The sequence below is a fragment of the Drosophila elegans genome, unplaced genomic scaffold (genome assembly GCF_018152505.1).
Source record: "Drosophila elegans isolate 14027-0461.03 unplaced genomic scaffold, ASM1815250v1 contig_208, whole genome shotgun sequence".
Lineage (NCBI taxonomy): Eukaryota > Metazoa > Arthropoda > Insecta > Diptera > Drosophilidae > Drosophila > Drosophila elegans.
Genome location: NW_024545578.1, coordinates 10,991,378 through 11,012,561, shown reverse-complemented (window position 1 = coordinate 11,012,561; position 21,184 = coordinate 10,991,378). Strand labels below are relative to the sequence as shown.

Genomic DNA, 21,184 nt, shown 5'->3' with positions numbered 1-21,184 from the left:
AAAGTGAGTGGTCTTGATACACCCTATGTACCCCAGCATTGTCCTCAAACGGAGCATAAAAGGGAGCGCAGCCAAAAACTCATAAAAATAACCGTTCGACTGCGCTGAAAAGCCAAATCCAAAGTAGGAGCGCTGGAATAGGAAATCCAAGGAGAGCTAGGAAAACCAAGGAAAAGCTTTGGGACCGGCATCGCCATTGGCATTGGCGTCATCTTCAAGTGTTTGCCACTCAGCTCAGCTCAGCCCGATTCGATTCGCCTCAACTCCTGTGTGGATTTTGACCCATAATTGACTTGTACACATGCCAATTCCCCTGATGATGGCCGCCCCTTTGCTCCCATTTTTGCTGCGTGTCCAGGCGGCGTTATGCGGCCAAGTTTACAATTTATCCCTGGCCATGCACCTGCCACTTGGTCCACTTCCTGGTCTTTAAGTCCTGCTTTATACGCTTTCGGTTGGTTGCAAACAAAAACTATTGTGTATGACATTTTTAATGCCCCCACAGCTATCATTAGGTGGCGAACAAAGCGACGACCGAACGAACAAAGGCAATAGAAATAATCAATACAAATTTTATACTCCCTCCCAGTCGCACACTCACACACACACACACAACAATGAAATACATTACAAATCAATTGCAATCGCTCGAAAATCGGCATGCGAATTTCCATAGACGATGTCTGGTGTGGCCGTGCAATTGGATTGGATTGGCATGGGCATGAGCTTGGGTTTGGGTTTGCTATTGGGATCGGGACTGGGTTGAGTTGGCTTGGGTTCGTTTCGTTTGATGCACAGAGAAAAATCTAAAAGTAGGCATTTAAAAGTGTCGCCAATTTTCGACTTTAAACATCTTGGGACCGCTTACTAAAACCATAAGCTCTCAAATCTTGTATTTTCTTGTATATACGATTCAAAATTTTATAAAATATGCTACAATACATTTTAATTGTTCATCTTTAAGTACTTGAGAAAAGTGACTAAAATAAGATTAACATTAAATATCAAAGTTAAAATTCATTAAGTTCATACATCCAAAAAAGTTGTACAAGAGTGGTCTTCGTGGAATTTGCTTTTCTTTCGAAATATATATTGCTTATAATTGAAATGCACTTTAAATGTTAAATGTGGCTACACAACTCATTTAACCTCGAGCAGAATTGTTTGTTTATCTGAAAGCATCTTTCGCTGAAATACAAAAACCAGGAACAAAACTAATTAATTAGATTTATAAGAGTACAAATGTTATCTTGAATGATTACCCATTGGGGTAATCATTTTTTTCTCAGTGCGGCTGGCAAGGGGCAACATTATTATCATCATCAAGCGTACAAAGTTAGTGCCGGCGGGCTTTTCGGCGCGGGGAGATCGGATGAGAGGACGGTGCTCCAAATCGGCAAATGAAACAAACCAGGATTTACATGTACACAGTTATTGCTGCTGCTGCTGGTTGCAAACACACACATATGTGAGCTCCTGCGTGGGTGTGAGTGTGTGTGTGTGTGTGTGTGTGTGCAGCATTTCCTTTGGGTTATTTTCCGGGAACAACATTTCATGGCACTGATAAAGCTGCCATGGCAGCAGCCTCTGTCGCCGCCGACTGCGCTGTCGCTTTTCCTTGGAGCCAGGGGAAATGCTTTCACTGCGCCTGCGCGGAGAGCAGAGAGAGTGCACAGAAGAGGCAGAGAGAGAGCGAGCGGAAGCGAGTCCTTTGGAGCAAAATTCCCAGCTGCGAGCAACAACAATTGCCCCGGGGCAAACGAAATATTTGACGCAAGCGGATTGTTAGGATGTTGCTGTCACTGTGTGCGTGTGTGTGTGTGTGAGCGTTGGAGAGTATTCTTGCGTGTGGATGTGTGTGTTTCTGTGTGTGAGAGAGAGAGAGAGAGCGGTGGCGCGTGCACTCCAGGCAATGTCAAGTTGACACTTTCACCAACGCACGAGACACACGACGAACAACAATGGCGGAGAATGGGAACGACGAGGACGAGGACGATGATGATTATGATGTTGATGATGATGCAGATAGAGATATCGATGATGAAGATACGGCCCAGAAAGATACTTATGATGAAGATTGTAATGAGCTGGCTTTTAAGAGATGAAGAGTTCTTTGATGTTCGTTACCTTGAATACGATTCCAATAACAGTGATACACAGATAGTTTCAGTGATGGGAAATAATGGAATAATGAAATTATTGATAATGCTGTAAGCTTATTAAAACTGTAGTTTAATAAATCATAGAGAAGTCATTTTATTGTATTGATAATTACAATTTGATTTGAAATTATCAACATTAACTTTAATAGGGTGCATAGTGACTAATTAAATTTTTAAATAACTTTGTTTATTTAAATTATAATTTATTTTAAGTTTGCTTAAGAAAATCTTATGGTATACTCATCAATTTTTTTATTTCCCAAGTGATCTTTGCAGAGTTTTTTATACAAAAATAACCTTATAACCTGATCATTTAAAAATGAATATATGTGTTTAGTTTTTCGGCAGTATGCAGTTTAACTTTACCTAGTTTTAGGTATACAATCATACTGTAAATGCATTTAATATTTAATCGCGATTATATTCCTGGGACAAAGGGTTAAGGCTCTCCTGGCTACATCGGCATTATCCTTATTCGTCATCATCGGGACATCAGCGACACCCTCTGCAGAGGTTACATGGACATTCTGCCGACTCGAATCGCTATTGTTGTTTGTTTGCGCCATCGTCGCCCCATCCCTTATGCTCCCTCTTTACGGCTCCATGCTCCCTGTTCCTTGGTCCTTTCCCTCGTCCTTTCTCCTCTCTCCTCCCGCTCTCCTGCGAGTGCGGGCCACCCACGAAAACAAACATAAAGGTGCAACAATGACGCGCGTGAAGCACCAAATTCTCTCTCTGTTCAGCTCTATTTCTCTCAAGCTCTCAAAAGAAAGCCCTCTCGTTATCCTGGCTCTCAGCTGTAGTTGCAATGAGAGAGTTCGCTTCTCTCTCTCGCACTGTTAACACATTTCTCCTGCTGCTGAAAGTGAATGTTTGGTGAATGTCAAATTGTTGTTGCTTGTTTGTTTTCGATTGCAACATTGTCGGTAAAAGTTTTGGGGAACGGGGAAAGTAAATGTTGAGGCCTACAAACTTGTAATGTTTTGCATTTGCATGTGAACAAAGAGTTCAAAGATAATGCTTAAAAGGATACTGTAAATATACAATCTTTCAACTGATTTTTAATTAAAAGAAACAAAAATATTTAAAAAGGTATGCATAGTAAAGTTAATCGAGGTTTTTGTTGCATACTCTAAGACACCATTGTAAGCGATTCAAAAAAACTTTATAAGTGGTAGCATGAGTGATTTCTCTGAGACCCCCGCCAACGTGATTTTAGGCTCTTTACAAAATGTGCCACAAAGTATTTGAACGCTTAAATAAAACTTGGTAAAGCTTACTGGTTTTTCTTCACTTCGCTGTGTTTATTTGTTTTCCTATTTTGGGGCTGATTACTTTCTGTAAAACTTTTAAGGATTCTACACCTGCTGCCTATTATCCTGGCAGGCCATAATTGCAAACTTGACAACCCTGGCCGGCAGTTAACAGAGCTCCAGCCCGTGTGGGGGTGCATCCTGCGCTCTCGCTCTCGCTCGCTCGCTCTCCCCGGCCCATTGTCCTGCTCGCTCTCTCTGTTAGTCACTTCCGCTGTTGTAATGCTTCTGCGCCGGCCGCCCGCCGACTGAAAGGAAAGGAAAACGGCGGTAAGGCAATAGCAACGACAACAGCAACAGCAAAATCAACGACTGCGACTGCGACGCCGGCAGCGAGGAGAATCCCGCTGCGCTCGGCTGTTGCTAAAAATCCTACGCAATTCGCGAGAGTCCTTCAGTCGTTATCAGACAAGCGAGTCCAGCAGTCGTTGCGTTCTGTTCCTCAGCAAATTAAAACCGTGCAAGTAGCCTAGTGTGAAACCTACAAATCTACAACCACAACAGCCAACAGCCGACAGCCAAGGGAAATCGAAATCGAGTCATCGAGCCAAGTAATTAATCCATGAAAGTAATCACCAAAAAAATCAAACCGCTTTTGAAAACTTAAACCATACGAAGCGGCATTCGCGAACTCAGATTTTTGTCACCGTGTGTTTTTAGCAACCAACGCGTTCAAGTGCAATCAACAACAATCCCCAAAACATAAAACCGAAACAGTAGCAGGACATTTGTCGCGCTGTCTAACGTTGAGCTTTAGTAGTGTTTAAAAAAGATTAACCAACCAAATATTAAGAAATACTGACAAAACAAAAACCAAAATCGAAACCGAAACTAGAGCTTCTCAAAAAGTTGTGAAAGAACCTACGAAACAGGGAAAATCCGCTACAGCAGACAGCTACACAGCTACCCAGAGACAAGCAGCCAGTAATTATAGCCAGGATCAGCCAGCCAGCCGATCTTAGCCCATCGAGCCGACGCAGCTAAGTCGGCCCACACACACATATTTCCTGTCGAAGGTGTTGCTATAAAACCCATCAAGATTTCACACTTTGGAGTAAATCTGTTCTACGTGAAGCAGCCAGCGGAGTTATTTCAGCAGCCGCCGCTTCCGCAGGCGACAATTAAAGCGATTAGTCCGCCCGTGACCGCCGTCGCAGCGCCGCCGCCGCAGTCGACGTTTACGCCGCTGTCGACGACAGCAGCCGCCACAATTCCAACAAAGAAGCTCGTTGTAAGTCTCTCAGAAATCTAGATATCCAAATTTGAATCAAAATATTTTCCAATTCAAAAATTAATTAAATAAAAGAGTTCTTAAAAATGGTCCGTAAATTCTAAATATATGGGAATGCTCTTTTATAAGGGCGTCTTAAAGTATACAACAATCTATTTAAAGTCCGGAAGTCAAAATTATTCATTTCAATAGATGACATTATGTATTTCACTGCATACTTTTGACACCTGTATAACTGATTTTATTATTTATCAAAAAGCTGTCTGTAAGCCTCTTGATATTTTGAAATTTTTATTAATTCTACAGTTTTATCATATATTAACTTTTGATAATTTTGTAAGCAAAGTCCAACCAATTCTTAAACTTCTCCAATCATGAACTGAGAAAGTCACCCCTGAAATAAATGACTTTTACTTTCATTTACCTTAATCATTTTAATATATTAATTAAACGATATATATAATATTTAACGCAAGCCAATAGAGCAGCTCATTGCAAGAGCCTAAATATCTAAATACCCCCTAATTGCTGCCCTCATCTCTTAATTATTAATGCTATTTGATGAAAGTTTTGGGTCTCGTCCCAACAAAAAAGTATGCAATGAATTATTTTTATGCTGGCAGCTCAAACAATTCAACGAATCGCGCCGTTTGTTTTTGTTTTCCTTCCTCCTTCAGTTTTTGTTCTTAACGTTTTTCCCATTTTTTCTTTTCTTTATTTTTTGTTTTTTCTGGCCAGGCGCGCACGCAATAAATTAATTTATGTCCAACGTCAGGCACGTTTCGCACCCTCCGCAGGACTTCTGGTCCTCGGGCACGTTTCTCACCTTGCCTGCCATCCATTACCAAGATTTGCAAGTAAATCGCTTTAAGTGGCATTGCCCGAGTGAAAAGCACAACACAGAAATTAAAATTCCAACGACCATCATCAGTGGGCGGGGGAATCCTCCACGTCCTCCGGCAGGACTCTAAAATTTAGTTTGTGTCCTTGCTGTCTGATAATATCGCTTCGTTTCGTTTCGTTTCATTTTCGTTGCTTCGTTATAATTTGCTTTTAATTTGTTTGGCAAACGCCAACACTTCAACACGGTCGCTGGACAAAAGGACCACGGCCATATAGCCCATAGTCCTTACAGTCCTTCGCCCCGACCCGGCTATCTAACCCACACCTCTGTCACTAAAAAGGCAGGGAAAAATGTCATAAAAATAATTACGCACCAGGAAAATAAACGCGGCATCGGAATTCGCGTGTCTCCTTGCTCCGATCCTCGACCTCTGACCCGCGGGCTCATAAATTTTATAACCCGGCTGTAAACGCGAATAAACCCTCATCGAAAAGTGGTCATAAATAAGTTGAAATATATTTATAGTGCGGTTTCAACTTGGTTAGAAGTTCTGATGAGGAGTCCGTGCTGCCATCAACTTTTTGTTGATGAATGTTTCAATAGCAGAATGGCTTTATTTGGGCGGAAAAAAGAGGATGTGATGACTACCCTGAAGTATCTGTATGGAATACTTTTTAATAAAGACATAAAAAGTTTTTTATACATTATATATGTATAATATTTATCGCATTTTAAATAATAAAGTCAATTTCTGCATCTGGCAATAATAATATTATTTTGAATAAAGATAAACAGTAATTGGTTTTGGTAATTCTTGTCATTTAAGTGTCATAATTAAATTTTCTTAAGCTTAGAAACCCTTTTTCAATTTCGTCTAATATTTATTTTTTGATTTTAATACTTGTTCTGAATCAAAAAGAAAAATCATGACTGTCTTCAATTAATATTTTCTTTAAAATTAAAATGCTTTCGGGGCCTCAAAATACAACTTTCTTATGATGAGTTTCAAAGAACTACTGCACTTAAGAAAATCTTTCAAGCCCAGTCTAGGCCAAGTTCACCTTTCATCAGTTCGCCAATAAATTTGCCATCAAGCGCCCAAATTGCTCAGCTCGATGCACTTAGCTACGGGATCGAGGACTTGGCAGGACTGCTCACCTAAGAGCTCCAAGCCCATCCTCGTAACCACATTAGCCTCTGTCCCATATCGCTCGAGTTGTCTAACTGCCATTTTAGATTTGTGTCTAGTGACTTGGGCTTGTGGTAAACACTTGAGTTTAATGGTTTGTTGACTGCCTCGGGCTCAAAGCCAGAAGCCCAAAGACGTTTTCTATAATAAAATTTTCGTCTATTGCCGTTGGCCATAAAAGCGAAAAGCGGCAAGCGGAATGCGGAAAGCGGCAGCCTAAGCGGGCATTAAACGTCCCTATTCCACTCGAAAATCCTCGCAAAACCGGAATCCAGTGCTCGACTGTTTTATTATTTACTATTTTATTTGATTTCATTCCGGGCAACGCGCTTAGGGCTTCAGCCAGCCTTTCTGTGGATCGTCCGATGCCGCAAAGCCAATTCCGGAGACAGCTACATGGATTACAAATGTCTGGCTTTTGCCTGACATGGAAGCCAGTCCAGTCGGTTTTTGAAAAGGGCTTAAAGTTGCAGCCTGCTGTATAGTTTTGCAAAATGGAAAAATGGCCCCCAAAAACCCCAAAACCCCCTCCACACCCCTCAGCAATTAGCTGCCATTGATGCGGGAAAACCGAAAATGGCAATTGTCAACCAAATTGGCATTGGCATTGACTGGGCTGGGATTTGATTTATCAACATGTTTCACGTGGAGGCAAAAGAAATCATTGCTGTCAGCCAACTGGGACCCGAGTGTACAAGTGTGTATATATGGCAATTCCAGCATTATGGCGTTTTCCTTTCGCGTTTCTCGTTTTTCGTTTCTCGATTCGACGCCGCATGAAAATGTGCGTTGTGCCAAACCAATTGGGAACTCATGGGCGAAAAATGCGGGGGAAATGTGAGCGCGCCCAACTGACGCGTTTCCGTCAAGTGCAACAAGCTGGGAAAAGCGCGGAAAACGCGGAAAGCGGGGGGAAGCAACCAAATGGAGAAGGAGCAGGAGCAGGAGCAGCTCAAAAAAGGAGGACCAGCTGAAGATTCCCTCAGTCAACGTGCAGGGGTTTATTAAAATTTTAATATCAACGCGAATGTCGACAGTCAGCCAAGTAAAAAATGTGTAGCGCAAACTTTGCCGCTGGAAAACGGAGCAGGAGCCGAAACAAGACGAATGTCAATGCATACACAACAACAAAATATATATTTCAGCTTGATATTAAAGTTAAACATTCATTCCCAAAGGTGAATTGGGAATTTCTAGGAAGGATTTAGTTTGTGAATACGAAGAAATTTTACACTTTTTAAAAAAAATATTTGGCACATTCTAAATGTTATTTTTTTACGTAAGGCTGAGTTATCCAATCAATCATATATTTAAAATGATATTTAAATTGTATATAAGATGTTTAGATTTTTTAAAAATTTAAAGATATACTGATATTGTAAATATTAACAATAAGTACGCCAATTCCAACTTGGATCATAAGTTATAGTTAGAAAAACAAATGTTTAAATAGCAGGGATTTTTTCTGTGTATGCTGAAAAGAGAGGGGCAGAGCCCAAAAGAAAGGGAGAGCGGGAGAGCAATCAACTCCGTCGCAGGATGCCAGGATGGCAGGATACTTGGATGCCAGGACGGCAGGATGGCAAGCTGCTGCTTGAGGACTTGTTCAATGTGTGCGTAAGCAAAATAAGTCATTTTCCCTTATGGGCCATGCGGCGAAGAAGCTGCAGAAATTCATCGATTGAATACAATACAAATATGTCAACGAGTCGCTTGAGATGTCGCTGCTGCTGCTGCTGCTGATGCTGAAATCTCAGACTCGGGAAAGTCTCGGGAAAGTGAAGGCGGTGAAAATCGTGGAGGATGAGGAAAACTTGAGCGGCAGCCTTTGGTTTAACTCATTTCAATGCGCCCTGGGGGAGTTTGTTTTGGAGGAAAAAGCAATCAGTCAGTGGAGTGGCATTCATCTCCATCCGTGGGGTGTTGAATTACGGGTATTTTGTGTGAATTGAATTTGGCATGCCCCGGGAGCGGCCGACCTGACTTCCCACTTCCCACTTCCCACCATCGGATTGGGGACCCGAGATTGGCGATGGGGGCGTCACATGCCGGGCCCACACCTTGCCAGCTATTTACGAACGCATTCCATGCCACTCGGATCCAGCGGAAAAGCCAGGGAAAGCCAGGGGTAAGCCAGGGGAAAGCCAGGAAAAGCGACAACCGCCGGCGGCAATCAGGGCGCCAATAACAAGGATGAAAGATGCCAAGGCGCTGGCGAATTGTTATTTTATGAAATTGCAAACACAATCAAGCTGAATTCCTGCACCCCGCCCACTTTTGTCTTTTGGCAATGTCACAGGCGCTTTTTGAGCCCCTTCCCGCTTCCCCGGCAAAATGTTGTTGTTTTCCCTTTTCGCCCTGGCAGACAAATAAATTGAACTAATAGAGCTGTTAACATTGGCAGGCTGCAAACTTATAACTGCTTCGGCTTGGGATCGGCAAATTCCCCAAGTAAAATATTTGAATTGCCAGTGAACAATGCGGAAAGTGCGGAAAGTGTGGAGTGGAAAAGAAACCGCCGAAGCACTCGAGCAACTTGCAAAACAAAATCCGCTTTTCAACAAGCTTTTTTCCCCAAAAAAAATGCAGGGCATTGTTTTTGCGTTCTATCAGTGTATGTGTCTTGTGTGTGTGCGTGTGGGCCAAGTTATTAGATTCATTTCAAGTTGGCCGGGTAAAGTGCACTCCAAACATTGAGACTCCGTGGCGAGAGTCAGTCAAAGTAAAATAAGCCAAAGAGATGCGAATACGAAAAAGTTCAAAAAAGAGGCAAGAAGGGTGGAAAAACAGGGGGCCAAATGGTTTTGGGGGTGGGGAAACTGGGGAAACAGGGAAAACTTGGGGCTGCGGCTGGCGTTGACAACCAGCTGAGGAAAAAGGAAAAGCTTCGACCACAACACTATAAATGTGGGTAGTTTCCAAAGGCGGTACAAAAGAAACCGCAACATCAGCAACAAGATAGAGCAAACAGGGCTGACTGAGAGGAAAGTGGAGGAGTGGAATGTGAAAAGTGGAAAGGGGGGAGGGGGTAGAAAAGCGGTGGGCGGGCCAACACTTATTTCAAACAATTAACTTGATATTGTAACGGGGCCCGGGATGCTGCCGCCTCTGCTGTTTTCCAACCTGCCCAACCTCTCGAAAGGTCACCGGGGCCAAGTCAAATATAACCAAAGAAAACTCTTGGCAGCATGTGGCCAAGGGTAGGCGGCAGGCGGCAGGGGGCAGGGGGCGAGGCCAGCGGGTCGGAAAATGGGGGCCAGTGCGGTCCCAAAGAAAAACATAATAAAATCAAACCAAAGTGAAGATGCCGACGCCACGGCACACGAAAGTAAAATAAACTGAAAGAAAAACAAAAACTCACGAAAAGCAAAGAGCTGCTCAGGAGTTTCCTCAGCGCCCGTTGTTGTCTCTTGGAATTGCTATCAGTGTTACAGCTGGCGGCGGCTTTTCCCCCGCTTTTCCTCCCGTTTTCCACACCACCCCGCCACCCCTATTTTCATCCAGTTGCGAGGCCATCAACAGCAGCCGTCGCAGTTTTTGGCTGCGAGGCGTCAACTCTTGTGCTACAACTTGAACACGAAGTTCATCAACTAACTTAAGGGGGCGGCAATGGGCGGGGGCGTGCCACAAATGGCAGCGTCCGAGGCGTTACTCAGCTTGTTGTTGTCCACTGCAGTGAGCAAAAAAAATAAGGATTTCTCAGAACAAAACCAGTCATTCGTTGCATAACAGTCCACCAAGATTGGACTTTTCTATTCCTTTTTCTAAAGTTAAATAGAAAAAAGTTTTCTCAGACAAAAAATACCTTTATCCTCTCTCTTAGTTTTTGTGTCTTATATTTCCACCAACTAAAGGGTCATCAAAACGTGAACAATATATATAAAACTACTTATAACTCCACTTCTTTAAAAGATTAATTTAATTAATTAGTTTATAAATAGCAATACCCTCTTTCTAACCTTTAAGCTCAAGAAACTTTTTTTTAATTACAAAAAAGATTTAATGGATTATAGATTTAATAGGAGCTGCAGTTCTTAAAACAAAATGTTATACGATTTCATGAGATTTGAATGTCCCCCAGTTCCTTAAATGGTCTTTATTTTGGGCCTCTGTTTTTCTTCCTGTGTGCTGTTGCTGTTGTGGCCATTGTTGCTGCTGCGTGTTTGTTTGCCACCGGAATGAATATTGCCCCGGACCAGAGGCTCCTCTGCTATTCATTTTTCTCTGTCTTTCTCTGGTGCCCGGAGCTGTTTGGCTTGACTTGGCTTCGGAGAGCTCGGAAACTGGGGAGCTCGGGGAACTGCCCCTGATGAGCGACACAGACCAGACTTCTTTCCTTCAGGGCTGACCGGGCACCTGTCCACCTGCTCTCGTGCCCACTCCAGTGATCCACCTGCTGCTGGCATCGTCAACAGCAGGTCTATGTTTCTCTTGTCCAACCCCCCCTGTTTGTTTGTCTTTCAAATTTACTTACGCTTATTTGAGCTGGAAATGAGCTGAGGCTTGACTCAAGCTCGGGATGAACCTTGGCGAAACCCAGAGAAGGAAAATATGCTTAAAAGCTTGCCGGGACTGGCGTTTTTATTTTGCGTTGGCAAACACACGCGGCGTATGCGCAATAATTTACAAAATTATTGTATCCAAGCAGCTAGGTCAACTGTGGGTTTTCGGGTTTCGGGGGCTTGGGTGGGAAATGCTTTCTGTATGATTAGTTGACAGAGCAGAACGACTGCAATTTTTCCGACGAGTAATGAAAAACGCCACAAGGTAGCAAAGGTAGAGTAAATATTTAACCAAATTTCAGGCAAATGCGAAATTGAGGGGGAAATGGAATGGCCAAATGGCAGGCAGAGATTTCAAAAAGCTGGTACAAAGAAACAATTACCTATTTAATCCCTGATGTTCGGTATAATTGCATAATTCACCATTATTTACTCCCGGTCAAACGCTCGCCGTGCATTTCAATTGCCAATCAATCGGTGGCCCCCAGCCATCAGTCCAAACTCGCGAACACAATAAACTATTTAGCCGATTGTTACAGCCACCCCAAAGAGCATGTGAACCGAACCGAACAGAAACGGAAATGTTAAATGATAATGCGCGGCACGCATAAAATGCAGTCACTCCCTCGTGCGGCGTGCACACACACGCGGGCGTATACGTTATTTTTACTGCGTATACGTAATGCATTTTGATGGCAGACAACGCTCGGCCGGCCACAGCGTAACAATTTAAATCGTCGGCGGTCATTTACGTGCACACCATGCAAAATGCATTTATTGCATGTCGTGCAACGTGTGGAGAAAGCGGAAAATGCGGGGAAAGCGGGTGTGTGGGAAATGTGTTGTCTACTTTACGGCGCGTGGCTGTTATTTCCGCTTTCCGCTTTTCCTTTCCACTAATAAAAATCGTTTAAAAAACCGCATGACAGCAGCAGCTACAATAACAGCATTAAATAATAACAATCATGTGTAAATTTGCCCAGTGCGCTCCAACAGATTTATGTGTCCCGACAACTTCAAACTGCAACGTGGCGCAATAAATCTGGCAAAATCTTGCTAGTGCCCTCCGCCTCGACGTCTTCACTCGTCTCGTCTTGCTGCATTGCTGGCTAAGCTTATTTGTCTCTGCACATCTTCGTCGTCTGCCATTGTCTTCCATTACTAAAATTAAAATCCAGGCAAAACGCGCTGCGATTCTATTACCAAAGTGACTCATACCATGGAAAAACTCGCGACTGTTTCTCTCAGCTGCCGTTCCTATTTTTTTTCTGCTTTTTTCTTGACGACTTTTACACTTTTAAACGGCGCTGCGGAGCGTGTTATTTCCGCTGCTTTTAGTCTGTCTGGCAGCAGGACTTCCACTCCGGCTTCTGTTCCTGCCGCTGATTGTGACTCTGGATCCGAATCTGCCTTTCCAATTTATACCCATACCCGTTCCCGTTTCAAATCCGCCATCCTGCCATCTGTTGTTTTTGTCGCTCTTGCCGGTGGATGTGACTTTGTGTGTAATTCGCGTCTTGTCTTTTGGCAACGAAAAATACGTTAAATTAAATTATGATTTCGGTTCTCCGGCTCCTCCGCCTGCCTGGCCCACCGCGTTTGTCTCGCCGCATATTCGTTGAATTCATTTTTGTGAGGATTTTTATTTATTTTTTCACGTTCGTCCTTGCAAAATATTTGACTGCCTGCGCACGTTCATCAGGCCAGGCCCAAAAGCACACTAAACAAAATCTCTTTGGATAATCCAGCAGACTTACATCATTTCTAAGCTAGTTAAATTATGAATAAATATACATTGACTGAAAAATGCAGGTGTTTCAATATTTTTTTTAAGAAAGGTTGTTAAATTCAAAAAATCTATGAAGAAAATGTCGAATTTGTGAAAACAATTATTGGGTTTGCCTCAAAATTCTCTTGGGTCTTAAAACCACTTCTAAAGAGGTCTAAAAGTATACAGAACAACGTGTTTCTAAATGAATCTATTTAACTTTTGGACTTTTAAGCATTCTATGCTTACGATTTGAGTTTCTATTATAAAACTTAACAATTTAGTTACGACTTACTTACCAGCATTTTTTACAGAAAGAATAATATCTCTATTTTTTGAGGAAAATTTTTATTTAAGTGCAGGACAGACAGCAAAGCGAGTCAGTCAGTCACTTAGCCAGTCAGTTAGTCAACAACAGCAGCAGCAGAAGCGGCCGTGTACCGGGAAACCAGCGAGGCGTGCGTGCCGCAATCCCAGGCTGCCACCCCTCTCCCCCTCCTGCCCCCTGTACCGCTCCCCCTCCACCACAACATTCCCTTTACCGCTCCCATTTCCATTTCCATTCCGGTTCTCGTTCGCCTGCCGTCCCGTTTAGTTGTGCGGGCTGCAAATCTTCAACAATTGCCCTGATTTATAATTTCTGCTTAGCAATGCAAAATACTTGAGCCGCGTTGGGCTGACTCTCTGAAATGGGGGCGGCTGGTCTGGTGGCAGTAGAAGGGGGCGTGGCATTGTAGGGCTTCGCCAGTCGCATGTGTTTGGCTTAGCATACAAATATTTTGCTGTTTGTTTGCCTTGGTGCGCATAAACGGCAAGCTGGGTGGTTGGCTGCTTTCGTTTCGTTTCGTTTCGTTTTGGTTGGGAAGAAATGTGATGAGCACGTTGACAAGTGAGTTGCCAGCCCCCCAGCCACCCGTTCCCCTAACTTATCCACCTTCATCATCCACACCCCCACGCCCCCCGCCCCCTCACCTCATTCCACTCATACATAATCCAGGCAGAGGCAGCTGCGTCCTGCATCAGACGTCCGCCTGCCTCGTCATAATGTGGCTGGTAGTGCGCTTATGCATAATTTACCTACTCAGCAGTTGGCAGAAAAGCCAGAAAAGGGGCGTACACAGAGAGAAAAACACACAAAAACAGGATCAAGTTGTCATTTATATTTGTTCTATTAAATTAAGTTAAACGCTTTTGTGTGCGGAAGTTACTTTAAAAGGAAATCTTTTAGCTACTTTTGAAAACTATTGTTAGTTTACAACTCTTAAAAAGTATAACAATAGCGAGTAAGCTAACAATTAGATTTTCTTTTAAATATATGGGTTGCGCACCCTCACACACCCTTATTACAAATTTCAAAAATCTGGTGGTTTCTGTGGCAATCCCCAATGATCTGTATTTTAATTTTCTCTGTGCATTGGGGCCCTGAAGTGGGTGCAACTGACTGCAGCGAATGGCATACCAGTCACTGGCGATATCGCTTTGACTTTGTAAAGCGCCAGAGCCGCCGCAAAAAAAAAAGCTCTCCAATTATCTCCTGATTTATGATTTCTCATTAATTTCCCAACCAAATCTCAGCCACGTACGCTGATAGCCGGCTGGGCCACATATGAGGCGGGTCTCTACTTATAAATTTGATAGAAGAAAGAAGGCCCGGAAAACTCGTCTCGAGATGCCTTTGAATTGGTGAGTTTCTTTTTGGGGGGCCAAAGGGAACTTATTAGAGAGTGTGTATGCCTTTGAATGTGAGTGAATGAAGGCAGGGCTAAGAGCCATGTTGTTTGCTGACTGATTGCTTTGGCCTCCGACATCGTAGCTCCCAGCCCCGAAAGCCGTTCACCATTCTCCATTCTCCATTCTCAATTCTCATGAATGGCAACGGAAATGAACGGAAAAGGGGCTGAGCTAAACGCAGAAATGCGTGCGCCATAAATTAAAGTAGTTTTAAGTATTTCTGTGCTGGCCATTGTTCAACTCCCTTTTCTCTTTCTCTACTTTTCTCCCTTTCTTCTGTATCTTTCAGTTTCGGTTTTGGTTTTCGGTTTGGGTTTAGGTTTAGGTTAGAGTTTCGGGCTTGGGTTTCCCGGGGTTTTGCCGCATTCGCGGACCGCCCGCTGCTCTGAAGTTTGAGGTTGAGCTGGTTTCGCCCCAAAAATAGATATACAAATGTGTTTTAATGGTCGCATTTTTTCCGTTTCTCGTCCTTTGTTGTATTACGTTGGCTCATCCTGTGGCCCCGCCGTCCCTTGCTTTGCTGAATCTGTGCGCTTTGTTATGCCGCTTGTCGTTTTTTTCTATGCGACCGAATTTATTTGCCACTCTCCTCCTCCTTTTCGGCCAGTTTTTGGCCCTGTGCGTGTTTGGCCGCCATTCGCCATTTGCCGTTCGCCGTTCGGCAAAAGTTTCCTTTTTTTCGCCGGCGCTTTTCCTTGTTGTCTGGCCTGGTTTTCCCCGGCTAGGCCTAAGCCCGGGGTGGCAAATGGTTTTGATTTGATTAATGAATGTTCTAATTAAGCAAAACCGTCACCTAGCCCGCCCCGAGTGGCCCGCTTTTGACCTTGGCCAAAAACAATCAACCAATCTACCAATCTAGCAGAAGGAAGGAAAGTTTCTCTCTCTCTCACTTTTGGACTCCGGTACACAGTCAGTCCATTGAACGGAAATAGAAAGACAAATTATTTGGCTCAAACTGAGTTTCGAGTTTCGGCTGTGTGTGACTGCAAGTGATTAGCGTTAAATGGAAGCCAGTAGCGGAAAACTTTATCGAAATTGACTCCAAATGGACACCACACACAATTTCAATTACCTGCAAGTTGTGATTGCGATAATTATGTAATGGCCGAGCGCCTAATGATGATTGGTCCTGGAGTTTATGAGCCCGGCAATTACGTAAGAGAGAGCCAGGACTGGTCTGACCCTCCTTGACTCCTCGCTCCTTGCTCTCTGCTGCCTGCTCCCTGCTCCTGGCTGTATTATGCAAATTTAAAACTTTAAGCACAAGTTGCGGCCGTCCAGGGTGTCCCATCCATGTCCTCTGAGTGTGTGTGCTCGCTTGTCTACCATATAAATTTAAACAATGTTGAAAACATGCTGCGTTGGCACTTTTTAACCACGCTCCTCACACACACACACTCTTACTCACACTCACACATCTGCTTAAGCAGAGGCAAGCATTTATATTTATGCTCTGCTCGCAAAGCCAAGCCAAAAGTGTTGCATACATCGAGGGGCCTGCCGCACAATTTACATGTATGTATGCACATACACATGCATGGCAGCAGCTTTAGCTGGTCGTGTGTGCGCGTGTGTGCTTGCCTATGTGTGTATTTAATGTCGAAATTATGGACGACAATTTTAATGACAATTCAACTTAACATTAGAACGACAGGGGCAGCAACATGCGACCAGCATCAGAAACGACTTTGTTGGTCGTTAGTCGTTAGTCGCTGCAGCAGCGACAATAAAGGGTGTCAAGGAGGTTATATCGAACACTATACACCCTTTCTTAAAATAATGCAAATATGAGGTTCAAAAATATTTCAAAAATAGTTGATCAAGTAAGTAAGTCATAACAACTAATCAAAATCATTGAAATTATATAACAGAAACACATAAATGGTCCTAAATTTTACTATTAGTTATCAATATCATAAATCGAATATGATAAGATTGTCTAAAATTAAGATTTAAAAGTTCAAATTTAATTTATATTACCTCTTCATTATTTTTGTACACTGTGGGTAAATATTTGTAAATAACAAATTCCTTATGAGGAGTAGTTTGCAGTGCACTTTTGAATAGGCTTAAAACCAATCAAGCCATAAATAGCACCAATTAATGGGTAAGTCTGGCATCGGTAACAACAATGGCCGGGGCTTCTCTATGGCATCGGCATCAACGGCAGCAAAACAGTTTCCGTATCCGACAGCCGCCATTGTGCCAGGATGCCAATGCCAAACACACACACACACACTTAAAAGGTAGGGAGGGGGTAAGACAGGGACACACACATGTGTCCTGGTCCTGCCCTTGCCTTTGCTCTTGCCTTTGCTCCTGCTGTCGACGACAATGCGTGTGAGTTAAATGTATGCGCATAAATTAATAATTAATTACACAGAATTACATTTCGGGCTTGTTGTATAATATTCATTATTGTTATGCATAAATAAGGTGACTTGCCAGGACTCTGTTGCTCTGGCTTTTGCCATCCTCCTTGCCACCCGCCCACTCGCAACCAATTTGTGAGCGATGCGCCATTTTAGTTTTTGTTGTCCCGCCGCATTATGGAGCTCATTAAAATGCCAACTCAGCTCAGCTCAGCTCAGCTCAACTCAACTGAGTTCTGATCGTTTGGTTTGGTTTGTTTTGGTTTGGTTTGCCTTGCTTCGGTACAATTTGGGAGCTCAACTCTTTGGCATCAATCTTTGAAAATGTATTTATTTGCCGGCCATATATTTCATTTGATTTACAAGTTTAAGCCGGACAAAAAAGCAGGACTTGAGTCTAAATTTGCATTCCCTTTGAAGGGCGGCCCTCCTCGTCCCTGGGGCATATTCAAATGCTGATTTCTCTATGAACCAGGCCCATTATCCCTTGTCAGTGACAGCAGGAACGTGTTTATTGGCTCGGTTCGCAAGGACATTTGCCGCATAAATATCAACGAAATTAAGGAGCGACCGGAGGATGGGACTTCCTTCTGTCAGGGCAATAAATCAACAAGGAAGACGAACGCTTTGTGTCCTGCCGGATCGCCTGCCTGGTCAAGCAAATTTCGAAGGAAATTGACCAAAAAGTATTAGTAACGGAAATTGCACAAATTTCGTTTGGGCTCAACGCACTGGGATCAGGACCACATGTGTGTCGCTGTGAATGAGGGTTAAGGTGTGTGTGTGAGTGTAAGTGCTTTATGTTCTGTCTGTGGCTGTGTGATTATGGTCATTTTAATTGAAAGCCAGACAAAAACAGAAAACCGAGAACATAGAACGGAAAAAGCGGCATTGATGGAGCATATCGAATTATGCATAACTGAGGATACCCAAAGGTGCACTGCGAATTTAAGGCCTTTATGCCCTTCTGATTGAGAATATTTCAATAAGATTTTTTTTTTCGATTTACGATTTGACTAAATGTATTTTTTTTGTATTATTTTAATTTTTTTAAATTTGTGTACTTAAAAAGTTCTCATATATTTTGCGTAAAGGACTTTGTCTTACCAATTCTTCCAATAAATTATTAATCTTTTAAATCTATTTTTTGTAACTTTTTATTTTAAGATAACAAACCATGAAATTATAGTTATGGGGCGGCAGCTGGAAAACGTGGTTCTTAAATGTATCAACATTCTGTGGTAGCCATTTTTGTCGTCAAGTGTAAAAGGAAATGAGCAAAGATAATGCTTGAATAAGCAGCCTCCATATATATTCCGACCACCTCCTCCCCAGTTCTTATCCTGAAATGGCATCCTTTGGCATTTGTCAAACTTTCTATCAATGCTCATATTTCAGGCCGGATCTCTTTCCCAGCACTCATAAGTATGCAACACTTTTTCCCACGGCGGCCTTCGTTGTGTTGCTGCGCCCCTTTCATTTTGTATAAAATTTGCATGGATAATTTGTCACTTTGAATGATGTTGAAGCTCTTTTTTCGAGTGGGTTACAACCAATCCCATTTTCCTCCAGTAATGTCGTTTTCCGCACCACCCCCCCACCCCGGCGGCCAAAATTCTTGCGGGAACTGCGGCAAATGTTACAAATTGTTGTCGTTGAAAATCAGCCCTTAACCCATGCCGCCATGGGCTCGAAATTCAGGCAACGCATCAGGAATTTCGGGGCGAACTTTAATAAACCCGCTTTCGCCGACTAATTTCACAATAAAACCAAATGGTAGCACAGAAAAAAAGGGCATCCTAGGGAGGCCCGAAAGAGAAACCCTTTTTAACCTCACATTTTATGGCACACATGCGCTAACAGGTTTAAAAATTACATTTAATGACAATTGGCAGAGTGCCCCGGTCCCTCTGCTTTTTCCCGCTCCTTTTCCCCGCACTTTTCCCGCTTTTCCGCTGAACATGTGTCGCCGATTCGAGACATCCCCGCGCATTCCGCGCGCAATTTCCAGGCAAGTTGCTCCCATTAGCCACATAATTTTAAGTGTGTGCGTTGCCCGAATTTCCACCATCCCTCCCTCCCTCACCGCTTTTCACGGGTCGGGACAGGACTGTCGCGTAGAACGAGCTCATTTAATATTAAAAGGATTTATGAGACATTTTCCTTTCATTTTGACAACGAACAACGGCGTTTGGGGGCGGGCAGGTTGGGCGTTGAGCGTCTGAATGGCGAAAGGCGAATGAAAATGCTGCGCCGTTGATGAAATTTTCGCTTAACAGAATTTGCGACGCTTGGCGGACGTCGGCGGAGCCTACGCACGGTTAAAGGGTTTTCCATTTTCCAAAAACCAACCCCCCTTCCCCTGCACCACAAAGCAACCCCCAATTTCATTGCCTTAGTGAAAACCCCTTCCCCAATTTCCGTTTGCCATTGTTGTGAGCTCTCGGCAACTTTGCGCTGGTTTAGCTTACGCCCGGGAATTATTTGAGTGCTTTTTTGGGAAGCGTTCCGCAAAGGCCGCCCCTTCAAATGCCACGCCCCCATTCCGGAGCGTGTGAAAGTGCAGACGCCTTGTAAATATACCCGTGTATCCGTGGGTGTGTATTTGTGTGTGTACATTTTTGACAGATTTGAAAATTATTATGCAAAATGAATAATTTAGTTGAAAGTGTTAAATTGATTTGGCCTTTCCCACTAACATGACAGACATCGGCTTCTCCTCGGGAGATGATGGAGATGATGGTCATGTCGGCATCGCTTTTCATCCCCATCCCCATGAATTGCTAGGGTGCAATCTGGAGGAGGATGTTCCAAGTGTGGATAAGGTCGGGCTATCGATGGCAGCTCTGTCAGAATGAAATATACATGCGACTTGTCAACCGACTTGCGTTTCGATGAAAGGCAGTGATAAAGTGTCGTTTTTATTGTATATTCATATTTACATGCTACGCCTCCTTAAAATCCATAATGTTTGGGGAAAGGCGTAAATCTATTTATTAAATAAGCGGGATAGGTGTCAGGTTGATTGATTGCCTCTTATTTTATGAGCTGGAGACATTGTTCTATAACTCATCTTTATTATTGCCACCATTGAACTGTTAAGATTTTATGGCTTTACTATTTATTAAATTTTAGCCCTACCATTTTCCGTTTAAACTTAGTTTAAGATAACAAATGAAAGGCATTTAAAAACGCATAATCAAATAATTTTGTCTCTTATTTAAATTTCTTGAGAAATTATTGGAAGAATTTAATAATATATGTATTTATTAAATTTTATGTGCCTCAAAGGAGACCTTTAAAGGCTTATATGTTGATTGTAGAATGGTTTTTAAAGCTAGACAACCTAAATGTTAACTCTTTTCTCCGTTAATGCTCCGTCCAAAAGGTCGACTTTCTTGTCAACTGCATTGTAACAGGTCCGCCTTCTTGCGCTTCTGTAAGTTCCTCCTCCGCTGCCACGCCCACTCCTGACGTCATTTGTCAAATTTTGCGGCATTACCCGGCCAAAAAGACATGGCCATGGCCAAACATTGTGCCAGTTGTCGGCCCCACCTACTCGACCCCCCCCATTCTGGCTCATCCGGCGACTCATCGCAGTCCTTGTGGCTAATATTGACATTCCTAATCTGTGCTCCGCTGCGGTGGCCGTTAAAATGCCGTGTCACTTCGTTAGTATGCGTGTGTTGTGCGATTTGTATTTGAGTATCTGCGTATCTGCGTGTCCGTGTATCCTCGTATCTGGGTATCCGTGTTTCCCTGTTTCTCTGTTTCCCTGTTCTCCTGCTGCCGCATGTGTATTTGTCTTGAGGTCGCGTTCGGTTCGGTTTTGGGTGTGTTTTGTTTTTGATTCATGCCCCGCTATCAGCACTGGGCGTGTTCCCAAACTGGTTCATTTATATTTGATGATGACATTGCCGACATCGGCCGAGCAATCAAACTCCCGGCTCCAGTTTATTAGTTTAAGTAGCTCCATTTTGGGAGTGATTAGTGCGGGGCGTAGTCCGTTGTGGTCGGCTGCTAAAAGGGAGCCTGTGGGGTCACACAGAGAAAACTATATTTGTTAACAAAT

General features: G+C 43.2%; 1 protein-coding gene across 5 annotated transcripts in view; it reads left to right on the top strand.

Annotated features, from left to right (window-relative positions):
- The window catches only part of LOC108146703 (RNA-binding protein Musashi homolog Rbp6), a 177,330-nt gene that overhangs the window by 92,050 nt on the left and 64,096 nt on the right, over positions 1–21,184 (top strand). Inside the window, exon 1 of one of the 5 annotated variants that reach the window (XM_017272767.2) lies at positions 3,863–4,706. The exons of the other annotated variants lie outside the window; for them this stretch is intronic. The gene's annotated coding sequence lies outside the window, so the exon portion shown is untranslated. Of the gene's footprint in view, positions 1–3,862; positions 4,707–21,184 lie in introns of those variants that run through there. 5 annotated transcript variants of the gene reach the window in all.